Here is a 16,676-nt window from a genome sequence, read left to right as displayed (position 1 = left end):
CATCACAGGAGGGTCCACCTGTGTTCAGCAGTTGTTTGCCATAGTTGTTTCCAGCTGATGTCCACCCGATCTGACAATAGTTTTTGGATTATTTCTCTGGGCTGGCAGAGCTGCACTAGAGTGCGACCATCTTGCTGCGTACTCACTAGCGCCCCCCCACCCCAGAATTTCTAATGGGGTTATTAAGTCTGCTAACTTCACTGTCAGGATTTATTAGGTCCGTAGGAATACTGCAGACCTGTAATGTTTTCCTCTGAGCTTTTAACCGCTCAAAACCAGACCCCTACTAATATGTAGCCCGAGGTGTAGAGTTACTGGGTACACATCTGAGTTGCTATTAAAGAGACTGTTAAAGTCAAGAGTCAGAATGTTATCACTCCCCTGTCTATGCATCCTTTCCAAATTTACTCCTGCCCAGTGATCCTCCTCTACCTGGTGCAGAGAACATCTCAGCTAGAGTAAAATGGTCTATTTTTCCATAACATCACCAATTCTATAGCTGTGTTTAACCTTTTGATATAATTACCTTAGAGCCCGAAACTTGCCCGTTAGGACCATGAAAGCCAGCAGTAATGCTCCAGATAAAGCCATTTAAGAATGTGCTTAACTTCCCTCAACTTGTTCCAAATATTTGCAAGCATTGGCACACTCAACTTACATGATTCAGAGTACAGTTCAGAACCTCACGATTGCTGCCAAATTGATATCTACAACCTCACTTGTTTTTTTTTTAAGTTTAAGTTTATTGAGACAAAGTTATTTAAACATAAGAGAACTTCATATACTATATAATATAACATAATAAACTTAAAATTCAGCAAGACCAATTTAGGAAAAGGGAGATAGAGGAAAACAGGGAGGGAGAGATCGGGAAGGGAAAAGAGAAGAGGGGGGGGGGAGAGGTCAGAAAGTAGAAATAACACCAGAGTTCAAACTCTATATCCATGAAAAAAAGTTCTTAAGATATATAGAGTAAATGTAATTAACAATACAACAAAAGGAGTAATCATGAACCCATATTCTGATTTAAATAAATAAAAGACTAACGGTTACCTCAAGGAGGTTTCTGGACATCATCGGAAGTGTTGGGTGGTGTAGAGTTGGTAGATGCAGAGAGTGTGAGATAAGAGGATAATGGTGGCCATAAAAGATCTCTTTTAATGGAAAGCGATATGGGAGTAACATAACTAGTACAGTCTATGGTGAAAACAAATAGCATTCCACCATGCTTTAAAAGTGACTTTATCTGCCTGTTTCCAATTGGAAGTTATCAGGTGGAAAGCAATTGCTAATAATGAGTCAACTAGTTTGGAGTTAGGAGATGTAGCAGACCATGAAGGTGATAGTGAACCTAAGAAAATGTTGGTAAATGAGAAAGGAATTTGAGTATGAAAGATTTTGTTAATTTGAGACCAAATTAATAACCAGAAGCGAGATATGGGAGGACAAGTAAAAAGCATATGTTTTAAGTCAGCCAATAAACAAGGGCAGGACCAGCAAGCAGAGGGAGACTCTGGAGAAATAGAAGCTAGCTTAGCAGGAGTGAATAAAATATGTTTATAAATAAAATAAAGGGTTTGAGAAGTGTTAGCAGCTCTGGAAGTCTTATGAATCTTTAGCCATATTTTATCCTAAAGGGGGATAGGCCAACTTTCGTCCAAATCTTTCTCCCAAGCCAATTCAACCTTCTCCTTGCCTCTAATAGAAGAGAAATATAAACACTTATATAAAGAAGATGCTGATGCGGTGGATGAGAGTAAAGGAAAGAGAGTGGAACATTTAGCCGGAGGAGTGGAAAGAGACGGTAAGGAGTGAAGGTATCGGGAAAGAGAAGAACACAGTAAAACATATTTATCTTTACAGGAGGATGGCAAAAAGAATTTTGACTGTAGATCCAAAAAAGAAATAGGAACGTTATTGATTAATAATTGGGAGATCCAGAGCAATCCTTTGAGTCTCCACGTTTTCCAATAAAAGGCGCGATTATTGATGCGTAGTAAATTATTATGCCAAATGGGCTGTTGATCCAAAGAGGACAACGAGGGATAAAAAGAAGGAAGAAGAGGTGCAAGGATTTTACGTGTATGGGAGATGACTGGAGAGCGAAAAAGGGGGATGTTGTTAGTGATGGCAAGAGATTCCTTGAATTCAAAAGGAGATAGAAAATGTTTTTCAATGTTTAACCAAATAGGAGGATGAGTCTGTTGACCATCAGAAAGCCAGCGAGAAGATTGCTTTAAAGAGAAAGCAAGAGGATATGATTTAAAATCAGGAAATTTAAGGCCTCCAGATGATTTATCTGCTTTTAAAGCAGACAAAGCAATTCGAGAGGGTTTATTCTTCCAAAGAAATTTGGTCAAAAGAGAATTAATTTTTTTAAAGTAAAAAACAGGAATATGAACTGGAATCATGGAAAGGAGATAAAGAATCAAAGGAGCGAGCATCATCTTGATGGAGTCTAAACGTCCCCACCAAGAGAGAAAAAGTGGGTGCCAGCGGTCAATAAAATCAGATAAAGTTTTAATCATACTATCAAAGTTTATTTTTAATGTTTCAGGAATGTTAGAAGAAAACCACAAGCCTAGATATTTAATCTTAGAGATTTGCCAGGAAAAGCCTGTTTGTATGAAATCATGTTTAAGACAGAAAACATTTAAAGGCAGGACTTCACATTTGTCAGCGTTAAGACGATATCCAGATAATTGAGAGAAAGTGTCAACCAGAGATAAAAAAGAAGGAATGGAGGTGGAAGGATTGGAACAGTAGAAGAGAATATCATCCGCATAGACGGATAATTTAATATGAGATGAATCAAGTTGAAAGCCTGTGATTTTTCTTCTAATCTAATCTTAGTTAAGAAGGGCTCCAAAGCTATTATGAATAAAAGAGGGGAAAGAGGGCAACTTTGACGCACTCATCTAGAAAGTAAGAAGTAATCCGAACTCTTGCCATTTACAAAAATAGAAGCTTTGGGACTGGAGTATAAAATAGAAATAAGAGATATTAGCTTAGGAGGAAATCCTATCCATTTTAGTGCTTGAAACATAAAGTTCAAACCTATTCTGTCAAACGGCTTTTCTGCGTCTAATGCTATAGCAGCAATGGGATAATCAAGAGAAGAAGCCTTACGAAGAATATTAAAAAATACTCTGGAATTATCAGATGACAGACGACCCTTTACAAAACCTGATTGTTCCGGGCTAATAAGGGTGGGTAAAACAGGATCTTTGCGAAGCGCGAGAATTTTTGTAAAGATCTTATAATCCAAATTAACTAAAGAAATTGGCCTGTAATTTTTACAGAGAGAGGGGTCTTTATTTTCTTTAGGTATTAAACATATCATGGCTTCTTGAAAGGTTCCAGCCGAGGACCCGCTAGAGATAAAGGCATTGTAAAGTGATAGGAGGTGTGGGAGTAGAAGATTCGCAAAATGCGCGTAAAATTCAATGGTAAAACCATCAGGACCTGGAGCTCTCCCTCTTTTCAATATCGAAAAAGTACGAGTAATTTCAGATAAAGTGATATCTGCCTCTAAAGAAGAAAAGCCGATATCATGAGAAGAAGGGGATTCGATGGACTGAAAATAAGTAGACAGATCTGTCTGATTTGGTTGATGTTCAGGGGTATATAATTTCTTATAAAAAGAGACAAATTCATTCAAAATATCGTTGTCTTTAAAGAAAGATAAACCCGCCTCATTCCGAATAGATTCTATATTAGTCCGTTCACGTCTAATTTTCAAGTAATTAGCTAACAGTTTCCCCATCCTGTTTTGGCCTCCATAGTATCGAACGCTGCTTTTTAAAAGATAAGAGGAAGCTGCTTCCGTGGACATTTTATTAAATGTAAATTTTGCATCAATTAGGTTTTTTAAAGTGGATTGGGAATTCGAATGTTAATAAGTGTATTCAAGTTTTTTGATTTTAGCAAGTAATTGGGAGTTTTTATGTTCAAAAGCTTTTTTCTTTTGCTAAACAAAATTAATGATAAAGCCTCTGGAAACAGCTTTAAAAGAGTCCCAAATCATTACCTGAGACGAATCCAAGGTAGAGTTAAGGGAAAAGAATTCAGAAGCAAAAGAGGTGAATTGGCTTGTGAAATTAGGATCCGATAATAACACGTTATTAAAACGCCACCGTCCTGCATGAGGGATAAAAGGGAGTAAGTCAAAATCAACTAAAACTGGAGCATGGTCTGATATTAAAATAGAACCAATTTCAGAGTGGGAAACTTGTTGAGTTAAACATTTACTAAAGAAAAGATAGTCTATACGAGATTTTGAGTGATGTGGACGAGAGTAGAAACTGTATTCGCGAGTATCAGGATTGCAAAGTCTCCATATATCAACTAAGGATTTATAATGTATGGAGTAGGTAAACTGTGTGTGCATCTTTGTATTGGAGAATTTAACCGAAGAGTGTCTGTCTAATATGGGATCAAAAACTTGATTATAATCCCCACCAAAAATAATATAATCCTCATCAAACAAAAGAAGTTTATCAGAGACAAGTATCCAAAAGATATTATCCACATTGACTGGTGCATATACATTAAATAGAACTAGAGGTATTTGATTTATAAGAAGTTTAACAATTACCCAACACCCATCTAAATCAGTTTCTTGATGTACAACTGTAATCTGGTACTTCTTATGACATAAGATGGAAACTCAATTTTTCTTACCTAAAGCGGGGGAAGAAAAAAGCATTGCCTACCCAACCGCGTTTCAATTTAGAAGCCTCGCTATCAGATAAATGTGTTTCTTGAATTAGTGCAATGTCAGCATTTAGTCTAGCTGAATGTGTTAATACCCGTTGTCTTTTAATGGGATTATTTACTCCTTTTACATTCCAAGTTACAACTCTAAAGATAAATCATCAAGTAAAACATTAACCGTTGATATAAAAACAGAATAGAAGTTAGAACTTTCATTACAAAAGAAATTGGAATTGACGGAAATAAGATTAAGAAAGAAACTCAGAAAGGAGTGAAGGAAGAAGATAAACATAAAACGAATGTTGTAAGGTGTATCCAAACAAGAGGAGAAGAAAAAGGAGGCGAGAAAGAGAGAATGGAAAGGGAGAAAAACCAGTTGAGGGAAAGAAAAACACAAAACAAAAATACAATACAAATCGAACAATTGACCATAAAAGAGGGTGTCAAAAGGACATACCACAAAAAGACAATGAGACTGGGGAAGGTGGAGCCACATGAGGAAGGTAGCACACCGGACTGGAGACTCCATCAGGACGCAGCAAAGGGAGAGCAACTTCCAGGCATGTATGACAAAAACATACATCAAAGGAGCATGTAACGGCATCTAGAGGAGACCAAAAAGAAAAAAACATTCACCACATGAACTCACAACGGAGCAAAATACAGCAGGCAGGATAGGATAGCAAACTTCAAGACATAAAAAAGGGTATGTAAGTACACAGAATATTTATGCTCGAGGGATGTCCATAGAATCATCTCTACAAGAGTTCAGAAATTGTTGAAGCATCGCCGGGTCTTCATAGTTCGTCGTTTTATTATTGTAAGTCAGTTTAAAGAGGCAAGGGTGGAACAAGCCATAGCGAGCATTCAGGGAGCGAAGAGCAGGTCTCATATCTGAGGAAATATGAATTTTTATGATCAATTGTGTCCCCTATCTAGACCCCAACGGCTCCATGTACATGCCACAAGTACATGTATGTTCCCTCCATTTCAAGTTATGAAGACGCAAATACAATTGTGTCCAACGTTAATATGTCCTCTTTCAGATCTGACATGAATGGGTCAGATATTCCGTTCCTAAGTATGCCTTGCCACCGTCTTTATATGGTATACTTTTCACGTTTTCCAGCTCTGGCAAGGTAGGCCCTGAATTCTGCCATCGAGCTTTTCCTGCTTCTGCCTCTGAATGCTCCAGCCTGGACCTGTATCTGTATCCATGAACTTTGTCTTACTTCCTGCGCGGCTAACGGTGCCTAGCCCGGCCTGTTGCCTGCCAAAACTGTATTCAGCCTTCAAGTTATCTGCTCCGCTCCTCGAAAAATGCATTCCTGTCTAGTAGCTTAGGTACACATCCTTCCAGCTGCAGAGCAAAGGGCCCGGCCTTACTGTCTCCGTGCAAGTAATTCATGACTTTCGTTACCATGGTAGGCCCATGCCCCCTCGCATCTCATGTAGACACTTAGACGCTTGTACACGCACTAGCAGTCAGTATAGAATAGACTCTGTCCGAAAGGACCTTTCTTTCCAGATAAAATAGTTCCTTAAACACAAGATATTAGATACGATTTGGGACTAGGTTGTCCTGACATCCCAGACTTCTGTCTCCTCATGTAAGGCTAAATGTCAAGTTCCCTTCATCCTCTAGTTACACGTCAATCACACGTCATGCGGCTGCGCGCGCATCTCTGCCATGTATTTTTGCTGACTTTGCAGGATTCTCTTATGGATCCACCCACTTGTGTCATCATCATAATGACGTTTCTAGTATACGCCTTTATGCACGCCTATTGTAACGCCTTTTTCATTACGTATGTGTATTCTTATCTCTCTTCTCAGCTGTTACGCCTCCTGCATCTGTCTTTACTGTAATGCTTTTAATATAAATATGACAACCTGTCAATAATGTATTGCTGATCCCTTCCTGAACCTTCGTGGTGACGGAACTCGATTGCCTGGTTCGAACCATAATTCCTTTGTAAGGAATAAATTCCCTTTTATAACCTCAAATACCACGGATTCTGCCTCTTATTTTTCTGAGTTATTCTTACTAGACTTTACCGCATAAAAAATAGTACAGGTAATTTAAATATTTACCACATAATTGGCGCCCGAACAGGGACACCTCTCACACCCCACGCGCCGGAGGTGCGTTGCAGACCCGGTCTCCTGCCACAGCCGGACGGACAATTACGCGTACTCGCAGGATTTCCTGTATCTCCCTCAGGCCAACGGGGGCGACTGAGGCTGCGATCAACACCCAGACGAGGCGGTGAGGAGTGCAGAGAATCCCGACCAGAGCCTAGCTGAGAGAGCAAGATCCGAGGTATACAGAGGCCCACCAGATTCCGAAGTTCCGAAGTATCTAAGTCACGAGTCGAGTCCAGTCCAGTTTGGTCTAGTCCAGTCCAGACTTCCGAGGCCTTCCGTTCCGTGCTTCCCGGTGAGTACCGTTGCTGGGGACGCATCTAGACGTGCACATTAGTTTGTGCCGGTCAAGACGGGTTTGGGTACACAGACCTGGTCTGCACTGTTTTAGCAGTGTATCTGTACTGTTTTAGCAGTACATACAGTATATCTAGTATTATGCAGTTAACTAGTTTTATTTTAATTATTATTGAACGTTCTAAAATGTTTTGATATGTTTTAAATGTCGTGGTATGAGTGACTGTTCGATCTTCATTATTGTGTTTGTTGTAATTATTGTGTTCAAAACCAAGTAAGAATTAAGTAGCAAGGTTCAAGATGTCGTTATTTTCAAAATTAAGACAGATAAAAACTAGAAAAGGGATACTCGAGGAAGCTGTTCCCATTCCACCTAGGGACACTCCAGGGTACTTTATGTACCATAAACATGGCCTAGATGCCGTATTATATCTTGATCTATGGGTGGACTACACCAAGGATTTAGCAGAGAGTCAGAGATGGCCCGCTGCTGGAACATGGGATGCAGATTGCATCATGAGAATAGAAGAAGTATTATGGAAAAAGAAAGCCAGACAGTCACAGAAAGATGCCATTGAATTATGGCGTAAAGAATCGCATAGGCGCACAGAGAAAGCGCTCAGAAAGGAAGAGAAAAGTAGGGAAGATTCAGAAAGAGCCCGAGAAAACGTATTAATTGACGAAGGTATCCGAGTAAAAACAGAACAAGTAGACAGACAACGAAACACTCTTATGAATGGTATGTATCCTCTTCTGGCCGAGGGTTTGCCTAAGGCCACCATGGAGGTACCAAAAGATCTGACACCTCCATTACTCCCGATTAAAGTACATCCCAAGACCGCAAAGGACATTTTCCTTTCTTCCTATTTAGATGATGCAGCCCCCGAATATGCTAATGGTGCGCAGCCACGCACACCACCTGTTAACGACGCTCAACCCCAAGATCAGCTGCACCCACCTCCGCAGCAACAAACTCCTCCTCACGTTCTAAACATTCCATCTGTTTCTACAGTCCTTCCTGCACCCACACTCTCTACCCTACACCCAACAAATCCTTTTGGACTTGGCACCTCAAGAGGTGCGACAGGAGGTTTTTCCACGCCACCGCCAGCAACTAGATTGACTTATAGGGATTTAGCACACCAACGTACACCCCAAAGAGCTAATGACAATATATTAAATGAGCCTCTTACAGATTGTAGATATGACCCAGTGCCAGGTAAACACGACAGAATGTTGCTATCTTCAGTACGTTTACGACGAGTCGCAAACTATTTAATGACATTACCAGGAATGGTTGAACATCTAGACAAAATATATCGCTTTGTCCAAACAGGGCAAGGTCCTGAAAGTATTGGCGAGGCCATGGAATACCAGAAAGTAGACATGCAAAAATTATTGTTACGTTTTTTCATAAACTGCTTGATCAGAAACAGAGATAGGCCTGAGGTAGATCCGGAGGAAATGCAAGTACTTACCAGATGGGGTCAGAATATAGCAGACGGAAAACATGATAAACAGAAGTATATAGAAGTCATGTGCCGAAAGATCAGAAAAGAAGTAGAACGAATACATGAAAGAAGATTCGAAGCAGATAAAACATAATCAGAGGAAGAGGAGGAGGAACAGTCAGAAATGAACACAGGACAATTAGAATTACCAGCTAGACAAACGATAGCTTATGTAGGAAAAGGAAGATCTTTTAATAAAACAATACGTCCGATACGTCCAGAATGTAACAGAATTTTTCAAACAGCTATCTCAAATCCAAGGACCCCTGAACACTTATTCCAGGCTACTGATAAGTTACTTCGAGAACGAAGGGGGTACCATGTGCTCAATTCTATGGATGAACAAGAATTAGCCAGGTCAGCAGTACAATGGGCTGACAGTTTTGAAAAATACAGTGATGATGCGCTAGCACACACGTTTCTGAATCTCGCCCCTGATGAGCAGCGTTTAGCTAGTATATACATGATACAACATCTCCTTATATTATATAAAGGCCAACACTCCGATCCTGGTCCCCTACCTGATATACTGATAGAACTACTCATGAATAAATGGAGAGGTCTAGGTACCGATCTAATTAAAGTAATTCTAGAATACCGACATAGATATAGTGCCTTTTTGTGTCCAGAACATGATCCAGCTCCTCCCATGGAAAGAAAAACGTATTACATGGACAGACAGAATCCCTTACGCGAAGTACACCCAGTTAGAAATGATGATAATACATTTAGACGCGTGTTTGTGTACACGCCCATAACTAAAATAGAACTATTGGAAATGAAAAAATTAGTGCCCAGCCATGACAAAGATCCAGCAGGTTTCCACCGTGAACTAAAGGACATGTTACTCATGGGTGATTATACCTATCCTGACATTATGAAAATATTGAAAGTATTATTGCCTGCCGGTATTTATGAGAAACTCAAAGAAAAAGAGTGGGAAGTGGGAGACCAAAAGATTGATTGGACAGTATTAGAAAACGAAGAAAATGCCCGAACTGCAGGCGTAGGGCTTGGGGACAAAACTAAAGCATTACCAGGATTATTAGTACAAGTATTGCCACGTTTGTTAACTATGAAAAAGGAAGACTGGGGAGCTATCTCAGCTTGTAAACAGAAACCAGATGAAGACACTAGTGATTTTTATTCCCGATTTGAAAAATGTTTTGGTATTAATAGCGGCCTGAAAGCAAGTAGTGATTCATATGCACATCTTTTTGTAACAAAACTAGTCGAGAATTCCCTGCCACAAGTCAAAAACAGAGTGTTGAAAGTTGAGAGCACTTGGCAAGCTAACTCTCCTTCACAAATGTTACAAATGTTACAGTATCACCAGAATAGAATTAGAGAAGAACAAGAACACGAACAAAGACGTATGAAAGACACGAAAATGAAAATGCTCGTCGCTCAGTCAGTTCCAGCTGACGGTCATAAGAAGGGTGCGACACAGTCCAGTAATTCAGCGGTTCCCGTTAAAGGGACATGCAACTATTGTAAACAGCCAGGTCATTATATAAATGATTGTGCAGTTCTGAAACATAATATCTCTACGGGTAAAACCAAGGAGAGACCACGTCCGCCTAGACAGGACCAGATCCAACAACAAGCACCTCACCATGTACAGCCTATGCCGGTTCCACAACAGACCGTAGTGGTACCACAGCCACAGTCTATTGCCGCAACACAAAACACGACACAACAGATGTACCAATATGCACAAAATGACTATCCAGATTATCAGCGCTACACATGAAATAGCCTAGAGAGGGAAGTTGGCTTACCCCTTATTGAGGTTCCTGTAGATCAAGAGGGTCCTTATGTACAGAGTCAAGTATTAGGGAAAGACAGAAAGTTTTTACTTGATACAGGGGCAAGCAGAACAACTATAAGTCACGACGAAGTCCCAGGGGCACCCCTCTCAGGCTCACAAAATATTTCCCTTGGTTTCTCAGGAAAGCCTACTATTAACGAAGTATCGCAACCGCTTGCATTTACAGTTGGTCCATTGACACGGACTACAGATCTATTGCTTACAAAATCTTGCCCAGAAAACTTGTTAGGTATAAAAACATTGAAAGCTCTAGGAGCTATATTATGTTGTTCTCCGGACGGAGTACGACTATTTTTGCGTGACTTTAAAGGTCACTACGTGTCAAGAGACATGGATCACCGGTTACAGAATCTACCTGCACATTTATGGGCAAAAGGCCCCACTGATGTAGGTTGTATGCACATTACACCATATCGAGTCACACTCAAAGCAGGAGTGGTATTACCACGAATACGACAATACAAGTTACCTCCAGATGCTGTAGTGGCTTTACTGCAAATCATTGACGAGCTCATTGCACAAGGAGTGGTTGTGGAAACCGACTCCAATATATGTAATTCTCCGATCATTCCGATTCTTAAACGAACTGATCCAAAAGCACCCCCAGTATATCGATTAGTTATTGATCTGCGCGAATTAAATAAATGCATTGTACCACAATATCCTGTGGTCCCAGATATCTCTTCATTACTGACAGCCATTGATTCAGAAGCAACGTTCTTTACTGTAATTGACCTCAAGAACGCCTTCTTCAGCGTCCCAATCGATCCGGAAAGCCAATATTTGTTCGGATTTAGTTTAAATGGACGAAGTTTTAAATTCGCACGCGCACCTCAAGGATTTACAGAAAGTCCTAGCATCTACAGCCAAGCACTGAAAAGACAACTTGACAGTATCCACATGCCAGTAAACACTGCACTGCTTCAGTATGTCGATGATCTGCTGATCACCGCCCGAAGCGAACCCGAATGTGAAAAAGCATCACTGACGGTTTTACATTTTCTGGCCGACAAGGGGCACAAGGTGTCCCCTTCGAAGCTGCAATTCTGTGCCCAGCAAGTTGTGTACCTTGGGCACTTGCTGTCCAAGGGGGGGAGACAGCTCACACCTGATCGCATCCAGTTAATTGTAAACATGCCCCCACCCAAGACACAAAGGAGGTACGGGCCTTCATAGGCCTCACTTCGTACTGTAGGCAGTGGATCCCCCAGTACGCATTTTTAGCAAAGCCACTCATTCAGTTGACAACCCAGGAGGCAGCGACATCGACTGTCCTCCCTTGGACTCCAGAACATACACAAGCTTTTGAAGACTTAAAGAAAGCTTTATGCCAAGCACCTGTTTTAGCGACACCATGTTACAGTAAGCCTTTTACACTCTTTGTTACAGAACGTGAAGGTACTGCTTTGTCAGTACTCACTCAGGAACAAGCAGGATCACACAAACCATGTGCTTACTTTTCTAGCACATTAGATCCCGTAGCTCAAGCTCTTCCTGCGTGCCTGAAATCAGTTGCAGCGATAGCTCTAGCGATCAGACAAAGCGATTCCATAGTATTAGGACATCAATTGACAGTACAAGTACCACACGCAGTAGAGGTTCTCTTGAACCGGACACAAACACAACACTTGACTATAGCACGACTGACAGGTTACGAACTAACATTATTTCAGCCACACATAGAAATCAGACGTTGTAGTACATTAAATCCTGCCACACTTTTGCCATTAAGTGGAACAGACCCACTGGCACATGATTGTATCGAAGTCATTACTATTACGACGAAACCCAGACAAGACTTGACAGATGTCCCATTACCAGACCCAGACCTAACATTTTATGTAGATGGTTCATGTATGAGAACAAGTACAGGAGAGTTAGTGGCCGCTTATGCAGTCACGACAGACACCGAAGTCATAGAAACAAATTGTATTGACACATTATCAGCTCAAGCAGCAGAGCTTATTGCTCTGACACAAGCCTGTATTCAAGCCAAGAATAGAAAAGTTAACATATACACAGATTCACGTTATGCATTCGGAGTTGTACACGACTTCGGAGTCCTTTGGCGAGAGAGAGGTTATTTGACTTCTCACGGTGCCAACATTCAACACGGTCCCCTCATTCAAGCTCTGTTAGATGCAATACATCTACCTACTTCAATATCTATCATGAAGTGCAAAGCCCATACAAAGGTCACCGATATTATTTCCCAGGGTAACGACCTAGCAGACCGAACAGCTAAGCAAACAGCACAGAATAGGAATCACGCAACGGACGTGACAAAGACAATAGTTCCGACATCGACACACTGCATGACAGTTAGGGATCCCGTCCTTGATGTAATTAACATACAGACACATGCTACACCAGAGGAAATAAAGAAATGGACTGAATTAGGAGGGATCCAAACAGATCAGGGATGGATGACGAAGGGAAAATCTATATGGTTTCTCCCCGACTCAATGGTTCAAGTTATCATTAACACAATACATAGTCCAGCACATCTAGGAGAAAAAGCTATGTTAGACAGTATTCAACACATTTGGTTCAACAAACACTTACGAGCTGCAGCCAAACAGAAAGTCCGAACTTGTATGATTTGTTGTCAGTTCAATCCAGGTAAAGGCGTACCTGTAGAACAGGGTGGATTTCAACCTCCCGATCACCCTTTTGAAGTCCTCCAGATGGATTATATCCAGATGGAACGATGTCGAGGATTCAAATATGTCCTCGTAGTTGTATGCGCTCTTTCCCGTTGGACAGAGGCATATCCCGTCTCAGATTACACTGCCCCGACTACTGCCAAGCAGTTAGTTCGTGAATTCTTCCCACGGTATGGTTTGCCCCGTATCGTGTACTCAGATAATGGCCAGCCGTTCTCATCCGAGCTAATGAAACACATTTCACTCTTGTTAGGCTATCAATGGAAATTCCACTGTGTCCGACATCCCGAGGCAGCAGGTCTCGTGGAACGTCATAATCAGACCCTGAAAATTCGACTTTCTAAAATCTGTAGAGAGAAAGGTGTCGACTGGATAGTAGCCTTGCCAGTTGCACTATTTTACATGAGAATGGTAGCACATTCTCGCACAGGGCTATCCCCGTACGAGGTGGTCTTCGGTAGGCCACCAAATATGTGGGGGACGCCTATACCTCGTAAAATCACTGATGTTGATTGTAATATGCTGACAGATTACCTTGCTTCCTTGATGTCTGCACTACAATCTTGCCGTTCACAGGTAGCTGCAGCCTTTCCCGACAACACCGAGGTGAAGCCCCATGAAGTGGTTCCTGGAGACCTAGTTTTCATCAGAAACTTCGACAGGAGGAGCCCGTTGGAGCCTCGCTGGCATACACCAAAACTGGTACTTCTAACCACGAGGACAGCAGTGAAGGTCGAGGGTCGCAAGGGTTGGTTACACTCGAGCCATATCAAGAAATTTCATGGACTACCATCTGATCTGAACTCTCAGCCCTGCCCCCTTCCAGAGACTGATTCAAAACTCCCCCTGGTTGAAAGGACCGAATCACAGGAATACAAACTGAAACTAAGGTCTAGCAAGTCAGACAATTCGATTGTTTAAGTCCTCTCCAAGGTGAATCGGTTGAATAAGTTTCTGACATGTATCCTCTAGACCGAATTAGAGAGAGAAATAGACAGAAACAGCTCGAGAAACATGCATATTGTAAATCACTTCATAGTCACTGTATAGTGACATTGTTGATTATGTTTTTTCTAAGTCTTTTTATTATTGCTGCAAGTATACTGTTGCACATGTACTATCCTATTTTCAAGCGTGCTTATTCTGCTTACAATGTTACTGCCGAACATTCTTTTAGTGAACTACCTCCACATGAGTTGTCCTATAGATTTGCGCTGCGCAACAACACATTCATTAGTATGTTACATCATTCCCATCAGACCAGCAATGCTACAAATTGTTGGATATGTGGCCGACTTCCTCCCTATCAGAAATACAAAGGAGTTCTGCCTCTCTTTCCGTACCCGTTCACACACAATGGTTCCTGTGGAGCATGGTTTAGTTTGATTAACTCTTTAGATTCAAACACTGGAGTTTACCAGAGCAACTGGGTATGGGGAAACCTGAACTTAGTTTTACTTAAAGCCTGTTATCCTAACAAGGAGGGACTTCCCAAAAGAACAGGAACTGATCTAGAAAATGAAGTAAATGGATTAGGTAATTTTACACTTAACCTCATGATTCTGAATGTTGAATCTGAAGCTGTACTAGTCTTGCCTGCTATGTCAGTATTATCAGTCAAAGGTGAATTCTGTGTAAGAAAGAATGGTTCAGTACACCTGGGTCATAGTAAATGTACTACTGTGATCGAATTCAGTGATAAAGGCAAGTCTACATTTAGAGCTTCCCGTCATTCCTACTTTATATGTGGTCATACCGCATATATATGCCTACCTCTAGATTGGGATGGTACCTGTTACATTGCATTCCTTCTGCCACCTGTTTTCCTAGCCCCTCCTGATTATCATAGAAATACCAATCTAGTACACCATAGACCCCAGAGAGATATCCCGATTGTTGACTACACTGAAACAGCATGGGAACAATATACAGACTTCAATAAAGGTCTCTTTCCTTACAAAGGTGTGGTCTCAAATAGTAAACTGATACGTAGATTAACCAGAACCCTTGAAGCAGTGGTGAATGAAACTACTTCCGCCCTAGGCAACTTAACAGAGGAGCAGTCTGCGATGCGGATTGTTGTTCTCCAAAATCGTCTTGTCCTTGACGTCATCCTAGCCGATAGGGGCGGAGCCTGTAGGGTCATCGGATCAAGTTGCTGTGTTTTCATTCCAGAAAACGCGCCATCCGTATATAAAGCCATAACTCGTCTTCACAAGATTGCAAACCAGATACATCAGAATCCAGGCACCTGGACATGGTCCGGTTGGTTCTGGAGCGTGTTGTCAGCCTGGGGATGGAAAGTCCTATCCTTCCTAGGTATTGGCCTTCTCATAGTATTCAGTTGTTGCCTGTGTCTACAATGTGGACCAGCTATTTGCGGCCTGTGTGCCACATCGTGTATTCCACGTTCAAGTTTTCATTCAAGATCCCGGAAGAAGAAAGAAGAGCAAATGATGTTACATGAACAGATTGATGGATTCCTGAAGATCGATATTTCATGAAGGGTCCGTAGGGGACAAGGAGGGAATGAGGAAATATGAATTTTTATGATCAATTGTGTCCCCTATCTAGACCCCAACGGCTCCATGTACATGCCACAATTACATGTATGTTCCCTCCATTTCAAGTTATGAAGACGCAAATACAATTGTGTCCAACGTTAATATGTCCTCTTTCAGATCTGCCATGAATGGGTCAGATATTCCGTTCCTAAGTATGCCTTGCCACCGTCTTTATATGGTATACTTTTCACGTTTTCCAGCTCTGGCAAGGTAGGCCCTGAATTCTGCCATCGAGCTTTTCCTGCTTCTGCCTCTGAATGCTCCAGCCTGGACCTGTATCTGTATCCATGAACTTTGTCTTACTTCCTGCGCGGCTAACGGTGCCTAGCCCGGCCTGTTGCCTGCCAAAACTGTATTCAGCCTTCAAGTTATCTGCTCCGCTCCTCGAGAAATGCATTCCTGTCTAGTAGCTTAGGTACACATCCTTCCAGCTGCAGAGCAAAGGGCCGGCCTTACTGTCTCCGTGCAAGTAATTCATGACTTTCGTTACCATGGTAGGCCCATGCCCCCTCGCATCTCATGTAGACACTTAGACGCTTGTACACGCACTAGCAGTCAGTATAGAATAGACTCTGTCCGAAAGGACCTTTCTTTCCAGATAAAATAGTTCCTTAAACACAAGATATTAGATACGATTTGGGACTAGGTTGTCCTGACATCCCAGACTTCTGTCTCCTCATGTAAGGCTAAATGTCAAGTTCCCTTCATCCTCTAGTTACACGTCAATCACACGTCATGCGGCTGCGCGCGCATCTCTGCCATGTATTTTTGCTGACTTTGCAGAATTCTCTTATGGATCCACCCACTTGTGTCATCATCATAATGACGTTTCTAGTATACGCCTTTATGCACGCCTATTGTAACGCCTTTTTCATTACGTATGTGTATTCTTATCTCTCTTCTCAGCTGTTACGCCTCCTGCATCTGTCTTTACTGTAATGCTTTT

The sequence above is a fragment of the Triturus cristatus genome, chromosome 11 (genome assembly GCF_964204655.1).
Source record: "Triturus cristatus chromosome 11, aTriCri1.1, whole genome shotgun sequence".
In the NCBI taxonomy this organism is placed as follows: Eukaryota; Metazoa; Chordata; class Amphibia; order Caudata; family Salamandridae; genus Triturus; species Triturus cristatus.
This window is presented reverse-complemented; position numbering follows the sequence as displayed.